The sequence below is a fragment of the Caretta caretta genome, chromosome 18 (assembly GCF_965140235.1).
Source record: "Caretta caretta isolate rCarCar2 chromosome 18, rCarCar1.hap1, whole genome shotgun sequence".
NCBI lineage: Eukaryota > Metazoa > Chordata > Testudines > Cheloniidae > Caretta > Caretta caretta.
The window spans coordinates 14,498,728-14,515,082 of NC_134223.1; the positions used below are offsets into that span (position 1 = coordinate 14,498,728).

General features: G+C 49.1%; 1 protein-coding gene across 8 annotated transcripts in view; it reads left to right on the forward strand.

The window, feature by feature from the left end:
- SAMD11 (sterile alpha motif domain containing 11) overlaps positions 1-16,355 on the forward strand; it is a 219,521-nt gene that overhangs the window by 129,676 nt on the left and 73,490 nt on the right. The window lies entirely within an intron of this gene.

Here is a 16,355-nt window from a genome sequence, read left to right on the forward strand (position 1 = left end):
ATGAAGCAGAATTACAATAAAAACATCTTTAAACTTATTTCCACCGCATATTGGAGTTGCCAGCTCTACTGATCATTTTTATGAACTGTCACGAGCATTAATGACATTTTATGAGCGTTTTGCTTGGGACGTTGCAGGATAAATTTTTCAGCGCAAATCTGCAGGGAGAGTTAGGGCTGCATCTCCCAGGGTTGGGCCTGGGTTTCACGATCACCTGGGACCGCTGTGCTTGTTCTTGGCACATGTCTTGTGATCAACATCTCTTCAGAAGGTTGAGAGCTCTGAGAGGCAGATGTGGGTAGGAGGAGGGTACTGATCAATAGCTGGCTGTTGAGGTGTATCAAGACTGACACCTGAGAAGGACAGAGAGCGACTGGGAGTCCTGTAATAATGATGAAGTGCAAAGAGGCAACTGCAAAGACCGGAACAGTGAGAGAGAGTGTAACCTAGGAGGGCTGCAGAGCAAAGGGAGACACTGCTCTGGACATTGCCCATTCGGCATCTTTTCTCCGTGGCCTCGCCGCCTTTTTCTATTTGGAGCATAGAAATATAGCGCTTTAGGGCCTGATCTAATGCCTGTGGAGGTCAATTTCCATTGACTTCAGTGAGACTGGATTGCACCCATAAACATCTAAAGCCAATTCTGCTCTTGGGTGCCCATGTGAAGCTGCTGCTGAACTCCTTGCAAGCCACAAGTGTGCACCTGCAGGTAAAGTGCTAGGTCTGGGTTTCCACAGCAGATAGAGAAGGGAGTAAGAATGGAGTGAGTTCAGGAAACAGGGTGGGGAGCCTGAAAATGCAACTTGGGAGGTTTAGCACCTGCAGCACTTTGCATTTTTATAGTATCATCCCCCTGAGACTCTCCAAAGTGTTAATTGAGTCAGCAGAGACTGGTAGGTAAATATTGGTTTCCCCATTTTACAGATGTGGAAACTGAGGCACAGAGAAGACCAGTGACATGCATAAGGTCTCAGCAGCAGAGCTGGGAATAGGACCCATGGCTCCTGACCTCCAGCTATCCAGCCATGCTGTCTCTGACGCATGGGGTGGTGACTGGCGTTAAAACAAGCAGTTTGTTGGAGGCCTTCCAATGAACTGGGGAAGCGAAAGAGGGTGGCTTTCCTCTCTAAGCTCTTATACAGATCATTCTCTTATGGCATGAGTCATCAGGGTGGCTGGGATTCAGGAGCAGAGTGCACCTGCTTCATGGCCTTTTGGCAAATGCACACCCTTCAGTGTACCCCCCCGCTTTCGTGGTCTGGTGGGGATGGAAAGTGGGGAAAAAAGCGGAGTGAACAGGAAAGTCTCCAACAGTTATTAAGGACCTGGCTCTGCTTCCCGGGCCTGCAGTTGGCAGCCCCGCTTTGGGTGCACAGGTGATGGTCTGAGTAGGGAGTCTAGTGGATGCTACTGTCATTCTCTCTCAGGGTCGTCTCTCCCTGCCACCCCCCATTTCAGATTCTCTTAAAACGTTTTTGCTGTGTGTAATGTAAGTGGCGCTTAGGAGAGGGGTGGAACTTGACAGCCCTTGAAGATGAAGTGCTCCATTTCTTAGCAGGACATGGATGGCGTGGGCCCAATGAAGCAGTCCTTCCTCGGAATGGGCATGGCAGCACTTCTCCTCCCCCCCAGCGTACTTGCACCAGGAGAGGATGATTTGCTGCTTCGGAGCAGCTTTCTGGGCAGGGGAGGGGGGGAGGAACAAGGCTGCCCAGCTCATCACAGCTGCGCCATGCTGGCGGGAGTGTGGGGGGAAGAGGACAGGTAGAGTGATGAGACAGAGGAGAGAGGCAGCCCTTCCTTTTTCGCACAGCTCCCTGGCTGGCTTCGAGCTGCTTTGGTGGGGGCTTATCAGCGTATCTCCTATGTAAAAGTGACCTATCCTATCAGCGGGTCACACTGCCCATTGTTTAATATCGAAACAAACTCTTCTGCTCTCCCCCTCGCTGTGGCTTTATTAGTCACCTGCTCACAGCCTGCAAATCCTTGACCCAAATCCTTGTGTGCCCAGCTTTAGCCCTTATCCTGCTGGGGCTGCTCTGTCCGCCATCGACCTGGGAAGAGAAGAATTGGCCGTGCAGTATACGATTAGGAGCTTTTTGCTGGGTGTTTGTGCTAGGTGATAAGCTGCGGGGGGGGGGGGGGGGGGGGATCTTGATCAGTCTGAGCCGCTAACTCTCCCTGATCCCCATCCTTTCCCTGCATTCAGCTGACTCAGGGACCCTGGTCTTACCCAGGGGAGTGCTGGAGCCATTGACCTTGCCTGGCTACTCAAGGGCCTCTGACACACACGGGCCAAGCCAGGGCAAGGCTGAGGGAAAGTTATTTTGCTGAATTTCTCATCTCAAGATGAGACTCAGGCCAGCTTCCCTGGGAGATAGTTAACCCTTTGCTGTCTGTGTGTGTGGGGGGGGCCCGCAGGAGCAGACAGGCGGAGGGTTTTTATTGTTCTTGTAAGATTTGCTGGGTTTGGCGTGAATGAATTGCTCCTACCTGTTTCACTTTGCTCCCGCGACTCCTCCAGTGTGTCTGTCTGTCTGCTGTCTGTGCTTGCGGAACGTCGGCCGGGCCATTCAGCGGGACCAGCCGTGTTACAAAGTCTGGGCTGAATCCTGAGTGGCGCTGAGCACTTGCAGCAACTCACCTGTAGTGGCTGTTCCCGTTCAGATGCAAGACGCTCATGCTTTCAGGGCCGGAGGTCCCAGGTTCAAAGCCTGTCACGGTGGGGATCATTGACCATCCTGGATTCTTTACAGAAGTTACAGGCTCGATGCAGAAATTACTGGGCAAGGTTCTGGCCTTAACAACTCTGAACCCAGGTCACTGTCAGTGACCCCAGTATATTTCTAAGATGATGATTTATCTTTTGGTAGCTCCCGTGGAGCCTGCCCCATTCAGCATCTGGGCCCTCTTGCACTGGGCATTGTACAAAACAGACGAAACACAGGAAGATCTTACAATCTAAAGCGCCGATCCTGCAGGTTCTTACAAGCATGCTTAACTCTAAGCACATGAATATTCATTCTCCATCACTTCAGTGGAGCCACTTAAAATTAAGCATGTACATAAGTATTTGCCAGGATCAGGGCCTTTAAAAATGAAAACCAGATGCATAGCAGGGGAATGAAATGCAGCATGCAAGCGGAGTGATAGGGGCAAGGTTGTCACATATTTTCATAGGTTACACAGCCTTCCAAATGTAACCCTTGCCTAATTTTTCTAGAATTGGCTTAACTGTAACCTACTTACAGTGTACGGCTCCAATCTAGTGCAGGCTTCTGCCTCCATGCAGCCTCCTAAATAAATTGGTAAGATTCTGCCTGGATGCAGTGGTCTGTGCTAGCAGATTGGGACCAGAGGGCGTGGCCTGCTGCTTTGGCATGTGCAGTGCAGTGCACACACAACAAACAGCAGTAGGGTCTGGGTTGCCTATGCTGGAGGAAAGTATCTGAATCCAAATGTAAAAAACTATTTTCATGGGAATCTAAAATCATGGGAACATTCCCACTGAGTTTGATTTTTATAAATTCTTGCTTTTACAAAAAGTGAATTTGGGGTCTTAATCCTTTTTCTAGGAAAGTTCTGTATAATTTAATAGTGAAGAAAGCAGTAGAATTCTACAGAAATGTAATAACGTTCCATACAAATTACTCCTGAAACCTGTCAAAGTGAATAGAGCATCAGATCAAGTCAGCTGAGCTGGGCCAGTCCGGCTGTACTGCAGGTCTTTTATTGCAGTGTAGATGTACCTGGCCTTAGGACTGGGTAAGCTCCTCTGGCCTGGGTTATGCAGGTCATCAGACTAGGTGAGCATAGTGGTTCTTTCTGGCCTCAGTCTACGAATCTGTGATTAATGGCGCATTTTGTGGGAGAGCTTGCCTGCTGCACCTGTTCTTTGGCAAGATGGAGGATTGCGGTCTCCACTTCAGACCTGTCAATCTTGATCTTTTTCACCAGCACCAAATTCATAAGTGGTGACAGGAATGTGTGTTTTTAAAAGGCCAATTTACAGGTCTCGTAATTTGGAGATCTGATGTTTTGGTGCGTTGGAAATTGATTATTAGTAAGGCTACGTTTTAGTCACGGGTATTTTTAGTAAAAGTCACGGACAGGTCAGGGGAATAAACAAAAATTCATGGCCTATGACCTGTCCGTGGCTTTTACTATATACCCTAACTAAAACTTGGGCAGGGGGCCATGGGTGCTCTGTGGGGGAGGTCCGGGGGCACTGCGGGTGCTGGGGGGGAAGGTGGGCAGTGCTGGTGCTGGGTTGGAGGTGGGCGGTGCACGGCCCGGGACTCCTGCTGGTGCTGGGGGTGTGGCCTGGGACACCTGCTGGTGCGGGGGGGGGGAGGGAAATGGGCAGCAGTGCGCAGCCCGGGACCCCCGCTGGTGCTGGGAGGGGGGAGTTGGCAGGGCTGTGACAGGCTCGCTACATGGCTTAGTGTGTCCCTGCAGCTCCTGTGGGGAGGGAAGGCTGGGGGGCTCTGTGCGCTGCTCGTGCCACAAGCCCTGGCTCCGCAGCCCCCATTGGCCAGGAACCGCAGCCAATGGGAGCTGTGGGGGTGGGGCCTTCAGACAGGGGCAGCGCTTGGAGCCCCCTGGCCCCTCTGCCTAGGAGCTGCAGGGACACGTGGAGCCGGGGAGCCCCCCAACCCCGAGGTAAGTGCTGCCCTGCACCCCAGCCCCCCGCCCCTAGCCCTGAACCCCCTCCCATACGCCCAAACTGCTGCTGTTGGCCCAGGGGCTGCCCGGCTTGGACAGCCCCTGAACCAGTACCAGCTGCTACAAAAGTCACAGAAAGTCACGGAATCCATGACCTCCATGACAGACATGCAGCTGTAATTATTAGTTTAAAAAAAACAACAACTTTAAAAAGTGAATGAAACTAGAATCCCTGAGGAGTTTAACCCACTCCTGAAATTACATAACTGGCGCTGTTATAGAAGGTGGTTTTCTCAGCGCACTAGTGATGTGACAATATTTACAGACCAGTCCGGGTTTCCCTTTAATGGCTTCCATAACAAGATTGTTATTTTTTCTAGTGCAGTCACTGGCTGATTTACATGCCTGTCCCATCCCTGGGTGACACACTCTCGCTGTTTGCCTGTCGTTAAATGACTCTGGCGATGCCCCGACCCTGACGCTGTTGTCATACTTAACCCAGCTTTACAAATAAGTGTGTTTTGGTGGGTGTGAAAGGGGGACAAAAATATCACCTAGTCTGGTTAAAACTCAGTTCCTGCAAGCCCTGGCAATGTCATATCGTGAGAACTGCGAACTCTGTGTTGTTCCCTGATGTATCAACCTGGCTGGTCAGAGAACTTGGCCAGATTAGAACTGGTGTATGATATGATGTGATTTGATATGAAGCAAGAAGCAGCTACAGAGTATACCGAGTTTGAACCTGTTCCCTGAGCCAGATGAACCATCCAAGTAGGCTCCTGAACAGGACCTGTATCCTGTGAGACTACAGACAAGGGAGGACTGGAAATGCTGAAATGCTAAGTGTGTTCTTGGGGAGGGGGGTGATGGAGTGTTTTACATGGCAGACGCCTGGCCGCTCACCTGCACTCACTCTCCACTTCCCTTAGCTTAATAAATGCCCTCATTTTCTTCCACTCAAATGTTGCTGTTACTCATTTTACGTATTGGATTTTATTTTTTATTGTAGGGAGGGGCAGAGGGTCGGGACAGTTTTATGGCAACTGTATTGATCAGTGAAATCGAATATAATCCCTGCATTTGCTGAGTGATCATTAAGGGGACGGAGAGTCAGTGAAACATATTTTAAAAGAGAGACTATTCAGTGTTATTTCCTCCCGTGTTGCTTTCTGGGTCTCTGTCCTTTTCCAAAGCTGGAATCCGTCCTCCTCCCGCCTGAAAAGATCCATCATTCCTGGACAAGCGAGTCACAGTCTCCTTACTTTGCTTGTAATTTTATTAAGCGTAACCCCAAACATTTTCAGGTCCAGTGTCAGCTACAACTGGCCAGACCTCAACTGGTGTAAATCCGCAGAGCTGTGCTGAGCTATATGTTGATTTGCACCAGCTGAGTTTCTGACCTGACCTTTTTCTTCAGCGGGGAGAGGCAAGGTTGTGTGCTGCTGATCTGCAGTGCTGCAAAGGCACAATTCACCCCTGCATAGAGGGACCATGCGCCATTTAAGTCTTTCTTGAGCCCTGTTTTGAGCATTTAAGGGGTGCATTGGGCTTGCGTGTGCCCTCTCCGCAGAGAGGAATTAGGGTCTGGCCCTTGCAGGGTGGTGCCGGGGAGAATGAGGGATGCAGCTCTTCTGGATTAGGGTTTTAAACAACTTTTGCTCATTTCTCACCCCTGTCACTTTGAGCAGCGCATTGAAAGTCTCACCCAACCCACGGGCGCCTGGGTGTGGAGACTGTGACGCTGATCTATTTTTTGGTTAATTGTCTCCATCCATTAGTCTTTTCATCCTTCTCCCTGTTAAAGACACTGCTCGCGGCTAATGCTGGTAAATGAAACGCTGTTAAAGGCACGGCTGGAGGTTTGAGGGCTGGCTTGGGCCAGCAGTCACCAAAAGCTGTCTCTGTCCAAGTGCCCTGGGTGGGAAGAGTTTGGTACGTCTCGGTCCATGTCCCTGGTTGCGTGGGGCACACGCTTTGCAGGAGGCGCCATCAGAGCTGGCCCTTCATTGGCTGCCTGCTTGTTCGTCTCAGCCAAGAGGCTGACCTACCTTTTTCACCCCTGGATGGGCCCCCTGGGCTGCAGGACAGGATTGTGGCTCATTAGCAGGGCAATGTGGGGGCCAGCTGGCACTGCTCATGCCAGATCCCGAGCAGCCTTCAGCTCCCAGCATAGCTGACAGGAGTTGCGGGCACCCAGCGCCTTGCAGGATTGGGACCTTCGTTAGTTAATCATCTGGGTAGCGCTTAGATAATGGAAGGAACTTCAGAATTGCTCCGTCCTGCTGCTGTTGCTCTGGCTGCTCCCGTTCTGTGTATAATAATCGCAGGCTTGAACTGCCATCCAGCACGTTGCACTTTACGCTAACCCTTGCAGATAATTAAATGCGTGGTTCCCCCTGCACACGCCTTAAGGCTGTCTATGATGTGTGGCTGACCACTGTACCTCCTCTTCCACTCACACTTCAGACAGTACCATTGTAATGACTCGAGCTGCCTTGTCTTACAACCCCCCGGATATCCGGCTCTGGGGCATGGTGCAGTGCCTGTTTCTGCATTCCCATCTGGATGCAGTGGGCCAAATTCTCCTCTCTGTTACACAAGGGCCAGCTGCCTTAAAGTCTGTGGGTCATGGACCAGCGTAACTGCAGGGGGGGGGTTGGCACATGCTTTTGAAGTCCTCATTCTGAACTCAGCCTTGAATTCTTCATGGAGGGGACAGTTCAGGGGAGTCCTGTGGTTTCCAGTTGATGGAAAGGATTTCCAGCCCAAAGAGGGAAAGATTCAGGTTTTTAAACTTTATTTTCTCCTATTTGCAGTGTTTCTTTGCAGTTCTTTGTCAGTCTCCTCATTTTCCCTACCTGAGCTTGAGCTACTTTTGGCTGTTTAATTTGTCACCCTTTTGCGGGTATGTCTACACTGCAGTCATGCCTGAGCTAGCTTTGATCTAGTTAGCTGCACTAACAATAGCATGGGCTAGCGCTTGAGTGCACGCCCAGGGTCCCTGATGGGTTTGTGCTGCCGGTGGTGCTGTGGTGTCATTGCCCTGCGTTTGGAGCTAGGAGATCAACGCTAGCTCGGGTGTGTCGACACCTGCTGCAGTCACTCCTCTGATTGCGGCGTGGATGGATCCTCAGACACATTAAAACCTGCTGCTAGGATGCCGCCAACATTGCCTCCTCTAAAGGTGACAAGCTTCTTATCAGAGGAACAAAATGGATTTGGGGCAAATATCGATCAGTTGCGTTTATAGAATGCCCTTTGCTGTGGTAGCTAGGTAACCATTGGGGCTGCTTGAGAGTCTGTAAAAGAATCCGGAGAACTTTGTGCCACCTTCTGCCAATCAAAAGCCTTCCCTTTGGATTATGTTTCCAGCAGTCGCGCCACTCAGGCTCGTTTTCCTGTAAACGGTGGAGCTATCCAGTTACCACTGGTGGACCATTTTGCTGCCATTACAGGAGGCCTGATCAGACCAGTAGGCTTGGTGGAAGGCAGACAACCTGTTAGTTCCATTAGCCGTAGACAGTGCAGCAATCAGGGCATTCATGGGAAATGTTAACGATGTTTTCTTCATCCAGCTGTAATGTTTGTAGCCGCTGTTTATTTGCCTGTCTCATGCTGCTGTCCCCCAGGACTCTGGGGGCTCCTTTTGGCAAAGCACTGAGAGGCAGCAAGGGAGGTGTTCTGCCACCGCTTTGTGGTTGTGTCCACATTGCATGGGTATTCGTCCAGTAGTGACTGGACTCCCGACCTCGTCCCCAGCATTGACTGGATTTGCTGTAAAATCCGGGATGGGTTTTCTCAAAGGGAGAGGGGAAGGCTCTTTTTTGGGTTAGTCTGAAGACCTGATGTGGAATCTGGAGGGTGTGCGCCCTGTCATGTAGGTATTGAAATGACTGGCTCAGGTGATGTTCTCTTTGCTCCCAGGGCAATACAAGAATTGTGCATTTTTCATAGCCTAGTTGGGTTTCTCCTTTGGTATGAGGCAGATTTAAGGGAGAGATGCCTCTCCATTTCCTTAATCATCTCCTGAAATGCTCTTTCACCAGAAATCTTGTCGTGTCTAATCACATTGGTGCAGTCTTCGCTGTCTGAAGGTTATAAGGTTATGCGAATCAACAGGGTTAATGGCCTCTGAATGGCTTTGATTGTGAACATTGTAATGGAATGGTATATGTTCAGACTGGCTACGAAGCTAAAGAACGGCCCTGCTCCTTGCCTAATTGCTTACACGTGTGCAAAGTGCACTAGTGTAAATGACGGCTTGCTCGGCGAGCTCTAGGAGGGGGTGGAGCATGGGATGGGCGTTGGTACGAAACATTGGCAAGAGAGCTGTGCTGCGTTGTTCTTGCTGAGCTTGCCCAGGGGCCCGGCACTGTCACCTGGTTTTGTGCTTGCTGCGCATTCGGGAGCTGTCTTGAAGGAGGTTGGCGTGGAAGCCCCCTCCCAAGTTGAGCCTGATTGTGCAAAAGGTTGTGAAGGAAAAGGGCCTCTTTTATTTGCTGACATTGGAAATCAGTGGCTTTAAAGTGCTGAGTGAGAATCCTCAGCCGTCTTCATTTCCTGCCTAGCATGAGAGCTTTCTTCCTTCCTAGAGCTGTCGCTATTTTTCTTCATTCAAGCACTCTCTCCTGTCCTTCCAAAGGGTTTTCCTTTCACTCCCTCTCCTCCCTTCTTGTGAATCCCCTCCTCCCGCTCAGGCACTTTTCCCCCTTCTTTCTTAGAGAGTTCTGCTCCCTTCTCTTGCCCTCCGCTGAAAATCTCCTTCTCCTTCCTTTCCCCTGAGGTGCATGAACTCCATCCTTCCTTTCACACACACTCTCTCTTCCTTCCTTGTTCATTTCTTAGCATCTCTTTACCTTCAGCCCGTATGCCCTGTGTCTTGCCATCCTACTCGAGATGGATGTGCTACCTTCCACAGCCTCTCCTTCCTCCTCTGTCATGCTTACTAAGCAGCCAGTTTGCCAGGAGGGAAGGCACAGCACTCTGTTGCTCAGGTTTCTGGGAGAAGCTTGTTCATACTGGGCATGGTCATGTGTTAACGTAGTCACTCCCATGCTACCGTTACATCGAGCAGAGCTCCTGCTGAGAAGGTGATGCTCCCCACCCTGCTCCAAACACAGTTGAACAAGTGGAAGTGGGTCAAAACTTACCCGTTTCCCGGGCTTTGGGTTTATTTGCAACAGGAACGTAAAATCCAGTCTGTCACCAGCTGGAAGTAACTAGAGCTCAGCTGTTCTACAAGGACAGCGGCCCTGATGGTTATTTGTGTAGCTTCAGCTTTGCATCTCACTCAATCCCCAGCTAGAGGGGCAGTCCCAGCTTGACCTTTTCAGCTTCACAGGTGCTGGTTGCACCAGGCACTCCCTGTATTGTGGTGAGCTGGTTGTTTTTTTTTGTGGCTTATCCGTAACCTTTATCACCGTTTTCCTGCATTCCCATGTTCTTGGTAAATGGATACCTGTGCCCCAGCTTCGTTAGGACTTGATTGCCTGCACCATAATAATATCCAGCCACTTCTCCAACTGTTGCTTTTGGCAGTGAGACTGAACCTAGTGGTCGAGTGGAAATCCAGTCGGAGAGAAAGTGGTCTGCAAAGTATGGGATGCTCTTTGAATGGAAAAGGAGGACTTGTGGCACCTTACAGACTAACCAATTTATTTGAGCATAAGCTTTCGTGAGCTACAGCTCACTTCATCGGATGCATCCGATGAAGTGAGCTGTAGCTCACGAAAGCTTATGCTCAAATAAATTGGTTAGTCTGTAAGGTGCCACAAGTACTCCTTTTCTTTTTGCGAATATAGACTAACACGGCTGTTACTCTGAAACCTATCTTTGAATGGAGAAACTGACGATGCTTAGGAAGGACAGATGTATGGGTGCTTTGTGGAATGGTGACCTCTCTTAGGTTACATGAAAAAGCACAATAGCAAACACAAACACAGCACCGTGGCTAGCATTACACCTTGTTGAAATAATTTCCTTGTGATGCCAGGTTCATTATTGGGGTCTATTTGCAGAGGGCCCTGATGATATAGAGTTGGTCCTATAGGGATTGTGCGGTGTCTCAAGATGCCTGCCACGTTTCCCTCACTTTTATTAGGAGGTGACATTTTCATGAAGACAGGATCTCAATCCTTTATGTAGCAAACAAGCAGCAGGTGCAGATGAAATTTCTCATCCTTTGTAACATCGTGTTCCTATCCACAGCAGCTAAGTGTGATGTCACCAAGACGAGATGATGGATTCAGGTGGAGAATGAGCAACAGAAGTAGGTCAGTGAGAACTGAAAATGACTGATGGTTTATGCTGTCCTGTGTGTGTGCCATGATCCAAATTTCAGATCTAGGGCTGTGCTGGTTATAAAGTCTTGCTTTGAGGCCAAATCTGAGCTAAGTTTTGAGTTCAGACTCAAAAATCTTGAATCACAGGCCCTGTCATGAGATTTTGCACCCTACCCCCCCAATAGCAGAAATCTCACAAAACTGGGCTGATCCTCATGAGAGTTTCTATGGGAATGTTCTCTTGAGTTTTCAGCAGCATTGGAGCTAGAAAATAGGCTCCTTCCTGGTTTGAAATCTGTCTGGAAGCAAACGTGCTGGGAACCTTCTGTCATTTGCTGGGCATGGGATTTGAGTGTCCAGCTTCACTCATCTCTGCTGAAAGATGGGCATGTTTGCAGAAGGACCAAAGCTTGGCCTCTGTCTTCCTGGGCACAGTTTGCAAGCCCTATTATTTTCCACCCACATTCAGATGACTACAGGTGTGGGTGCTCTGGTTTGCACCCTTAATTTTACTGCAAGGGCACATTGCATGTGCAAGAGAGAAGCACCCTTTGCAGTCCTGCCCCATCGTGCATGTCTCTGCCCCTTGGAATCTTACCGGTGATACCTTGGGCCCGGAACTGCTAATTACCAAAAACCACACAAATTAAATATTGTCATGGCAACCTGCAGCCTTTCAGCAGATTGTATGTCTCCTCCCTGACCTTTCAGGAGAGCTGTATCTTGCTATAGCCCCCTTCTCTAATCCGGTTTTTAAAATATAATATTATGCTACTGGAAGGGATCAGACCTTTAATCTGATTGTGCGTGTGTGCATGTGGTGGGGGAATGGCCTGAATTAATAGGCATCTAGAAACGGTTCAGAGACAAGACAGAGGCGAGGCAGGATGTGATCCTGCTGGGGCTGGAAGTGAGCACCTGAGTGGAATTATTAGCTTCACGGCACAGATGGGGAAAATCCTCTCTGAGGGAGAAAGCTTCCCCTTACTCCCATCCCCTTAGCCAGGGCTGCTTCCTCTTGGGGTCACTGAATCGCATTTAAGAAATACAGAGTTTGGAGTCTGGGGTTTGAACTGGCTTGTAGGAGACACCCCACTGCACCCTGGTTCATGGGAACTTGCCGATTACAGGCGCTGGCAGAGTTCTCGTTCATTTACAGAATGACCGTTGGTTGTCCCCTGCCCACCTCATCTTCATTTATTAAAATAAAAGCCTATGTATGTGTTATGGTTGCTCCTGCTGAGATCAGGGCCCCATTGTGCTTGCCATGGGAGATGCCAGTCTAAACCGACAAAGAGCAGGAGGGGCACAGAGAGGAGCAAAAGGTCACATAACAGGTCGGCTATGGAACTTGGAATAAAACCCAGGTTTCCTGGCTCTCAGCTAGTGCTTTACCCACTAGATCACACTGCCTGTCTCATTGTGGCCTAAATCCCAACGGTCTTTCCCAGATGTTAGTCCATCCTTGAAGCAAAAGCCCCATTGGCTTCAGTGGGAATTTTCCCTAGTAAGGACCAAGTTAAAAAGTGTGTGTGGATTTCATGATTCGGCCCTTTTGGAACCATTCCCAGAGGCAGTTGAAGAGCAGATTGGTTTGCATGTGTGTGCCAGGGCAGTGGCTGGCCTTCAAACCCAGGCTTTGGGAGAAGCCCACATTATCTGAGCCCTAGTTAATTTCAGCAGGCACCAGGCTCTTAAAACCAGTTCAGAAACCCATCTTCTAGATGAGGTTGCTGCAGGTTTGAGTTGCCCGGTTCTTGCTTTCCAGGAAAGGCGTCTCTTAACCCAACATTGGCTGACCCTGCTGGAGCCCTGAGCCCATGAATTTGTTAATTCCTTATACTGCGGTCGCACCCCCAGTGTGCTGGGCACCAGGCTGACACCGGCCAAGAGACAGCTCTTGCCACAAAGTGCTCATAGTCTGTTGTAATGTAATGTTGCCTCTTGTGCAGCATTAGCAAGCCAAGGACGTGCACAGAACTGTCAGTGGCCTGGCAGGAGGGCAGAGGTTCTGTCTCTGTACCAGTCTTGCTGGTTAGACGTGCCTTCCACTGGCCCACGCTGCATGGGACTTGCATGCTATGCATTTGGGGCCCCAATCTAACGCCCTGTGTGCTTGGTGGAAAGATTTCAGTAGGAACTGGACCAGGCCCCTGAATGTCTTGAAGGAGAGGTTGGGACTGTTGGCAGGTATATTAGGAGTGGGGAGAGGTGGAGATGCTTAGAATTTAGACACAAAGTCCCACTGGGGGAAATGGTCATTGTCAAATCTTCTCCAAAAGCATCCGGTTCCTCTGGAAGGGTCTGATGAAACGCACCTGGGGTTTTTATCATGGGCACGAAGAAACAGGGCCCCAAGAGGCTGTTTGCTTTGCTTGTGTTCTAAGGCTGGTTCTGCTCACTTTTCGCTGGCTTGGCTGTAAGAAAGGTCGGAGGTTATGAGGGCAGACCAGAAGTAGGGGACTTGTATAACGAATCCATGTATTGTAGACTAGCTATGTCACACACACAGAGGGAGCTGGGGCCATAACCCATAGACGTTAGTTGCCTCCAAAGCTGGGACTCTACCACCTGAGCTAAAGGAAATGTCCCTTAGGAGGCAGCAGTGGTAGGTCCCTTATCCTCTCTGTGGATCAGCTAGTAGAGGGCAGTAAGCTCTACTGCAGACGTGAGCGCAGCCAGTACATTACAGTAGATATAAGTCAAGAGGGAGCACGGTGTGTATAAAAGTGTGAGGTATAATTTTTGTGGATAAAGTGGCGAACAGGGTGATTGAGCTTCCAGTCAAGTGGTGGAGGCAAACAGCATGAACATTTGTAAATGCCACATTGAATGATCATACAGAATCTAATATATTAAGGGTGCAGCCCTGCTCCTCTTAAAGTCAAGGGATAAAATCTCATTGACTTTAGCGGGAGTAGGAATGGAAGAAATATTAGTCATTTTTGAACTTCAGAGAAGCTGTCTACATTTTGGGAGTTCAGAAGGGTATTTTCTGAAGTCAGGGTTTTCTCCCGCAGATTAGCTCTGGGTTTTCTGGCTGCCTCTGTCACACATTGGGCAGAGATGGCAGAGCTTCTCCTAACCATTGCACGCACAAAGATCCTGTTGCCTTCTCTTTGTCTTGCATGACCTAGAAAAGCCTGGTAGGAGCTGGGCAGAACCTCCCCCCCACCATATCCTTTAATAAAGGTCCCATTCATGAATAAGAGTGGAAGATGCCTCCTTAGACACAATGGGGGACTTGGCTTGCAGCATTTAAAGCCTTCCTAAAACAGCTCCCAAGTCTTTACCAAAAAGAAATGTAACTCAAATGTCCATGGAAACATGGGAAAGCACCAATTATTGTTTATATAACTGTAGACCTAGGAGCCCTGTGCTAAATGCTGTACAAACACCCTATCCCAAAGAGCTTACAGTCTAAGACAAGAGAGAATGCCTGGGAATAATTCGCCCCATTAAAAGCTGCCCCAGCCCCCTTCTCTGGTACATCAACTTCCCACATTTTTTTGGCCTTATTTTCCCCATAGAGATCAATTCATCTTCAGCTGTGGAATTTCAGCCATGCTATATGTTTTACTAGGATCCCGTCAGATTTCACAGGCTGAGGTGGGTCTGTTCAGTACTATACTTGCATTCGTAACGCTCTCAGGAGCACATACCTACCTGTTCTTTGAAGTGCTGCTGGTGATTTCGTTGGTACTTTGATGCCCTACCATAGTACCTTTCTTTTTTCCTGGATGCTGAGATACTTTTTTGAACCTGTGGTCCTGAGTATTTGAGGTCATCAAAAATACCCTCGTGTATTTTGAAAGACAGTGCTCGTTCTGGGGTAGTGTTTCATTCCTCCTAGATTTCCCCTTGTAATTTACACTGAGTATAGTTTTTCTGCTTTTCTTTCTTCGTTTAGAGCAGTGGTTTACAACCTGTGGTCCACAGACCCCTGTGGGTCTGCAGACTGGCTTAAGGGGTCTGAAAAAGGTCGTTGTTACCAAAGACCAGTGGTTTTCAACCAGTAGTCCGCAGATCCCTGCGGGTCTGCAGACTATATCTGAGATGTCCAAAGGGGTCTGCACCTCCATTCAGAAATTTTTAGGAGTCTGCAAATGAAAAAAGGTTGAAAACCACTGCTTGAGAGTCATGCAGTGTTGCTGTCCACTGTTAAAACAGTTGACATGTTCTATCTGAGCGGCAGCTGCATTTCAGTGGTGGATAAAGTGATCCCTAGGTATAGTTTTGTAGATATGGCCACGTCATTGCAGTGCTCTGGACTCCTTCAGGATGCAAGGTGCTATTATCCCATTTCTCTCTTCCAGCTCTCTGCCTTTCGCCCTCTGTGCTCCTCCCCAGCCCACCTCCTCCCCCCTCCCCATTGTGCTGAGGGCAGCATTTGTCTGCATTTGTCCTCTGTACCCGGCATCCAGTTATTGATCTACACGATTATAAAGAACCGATAATCACTTCAAATTAATCTCATAAATGACTTAAAACACCAAAATATTTGCATAATGCGTCTTAAAGGTGGCAGCTCACAGAGGATAAGACTCAAAACTGCTTGGGACAGGGGGAAAGGGGCTTCCCACTCACCTGCGGACTTGCTTAAGTAATTAGCCTTCTGCTTGCGTAAGGGGGAATCTGCACTGGTTTAGTGGAGGAAAATAAAGCAGTGGAAGCTAAAAGGCTTTGAGATTTTGGCCCCGAGATGGGAGGGGGGAGTAATGGGGCAGATGACCATGGCTGCTGAAACAAAGTCTGTTTTTGTCTGCTGCATCCTGTGAAAATCTGGAGCCAGACGCCTGCTGAAAGTACCTCTGTCTAAAGACTTTCTGTCATAAACTTATCTGATTAGCAGAGAGCTAGACGACAGATTAGCCCCCGCTTCTCCACTGGGGATGGGCTCTTTGGAGCATTTGAGCAGCTCTGTGGTTTTTCCTCGCTCTGATGGTCGGGGGGTGGTGATGGGGGATATTTAAGGGGAGATGATTGTGAGGTAATTCTGCAGATAATGCACCCTCTGAGTTGCCCTGGTGGTCACAGGTTAGGACGGTCTCCTGCAAGCCAGCGAGTCGGTGGTCATGTGCTGTGTGTTGCAGACACACAGAGCGGGTGCGCTGGTCGTGTGAGTAACGGTTGTAAGGGGCCCTCTGACTTTCTTTTTTTTTTTTTTTTCAAATGTCTTAACTTCTTCCCGTGAGATCTGGTTTATCGTCCTCTGGCTGGCGAGAGGAAGGAGAATAGCTCCAGTGTTTAGCATAGGACAAGGCACTCCATGCTAGACATGTTGGTGGTTTAACATACAGCATTAAACAAAAATAGATGGAGGATTTCCAGTGTTAGCTTCTAGAAATACATATGTACATAGCTCTCTCTCTCTCTCATATGTTGTATATTGTCTGTATTTATGTGTAT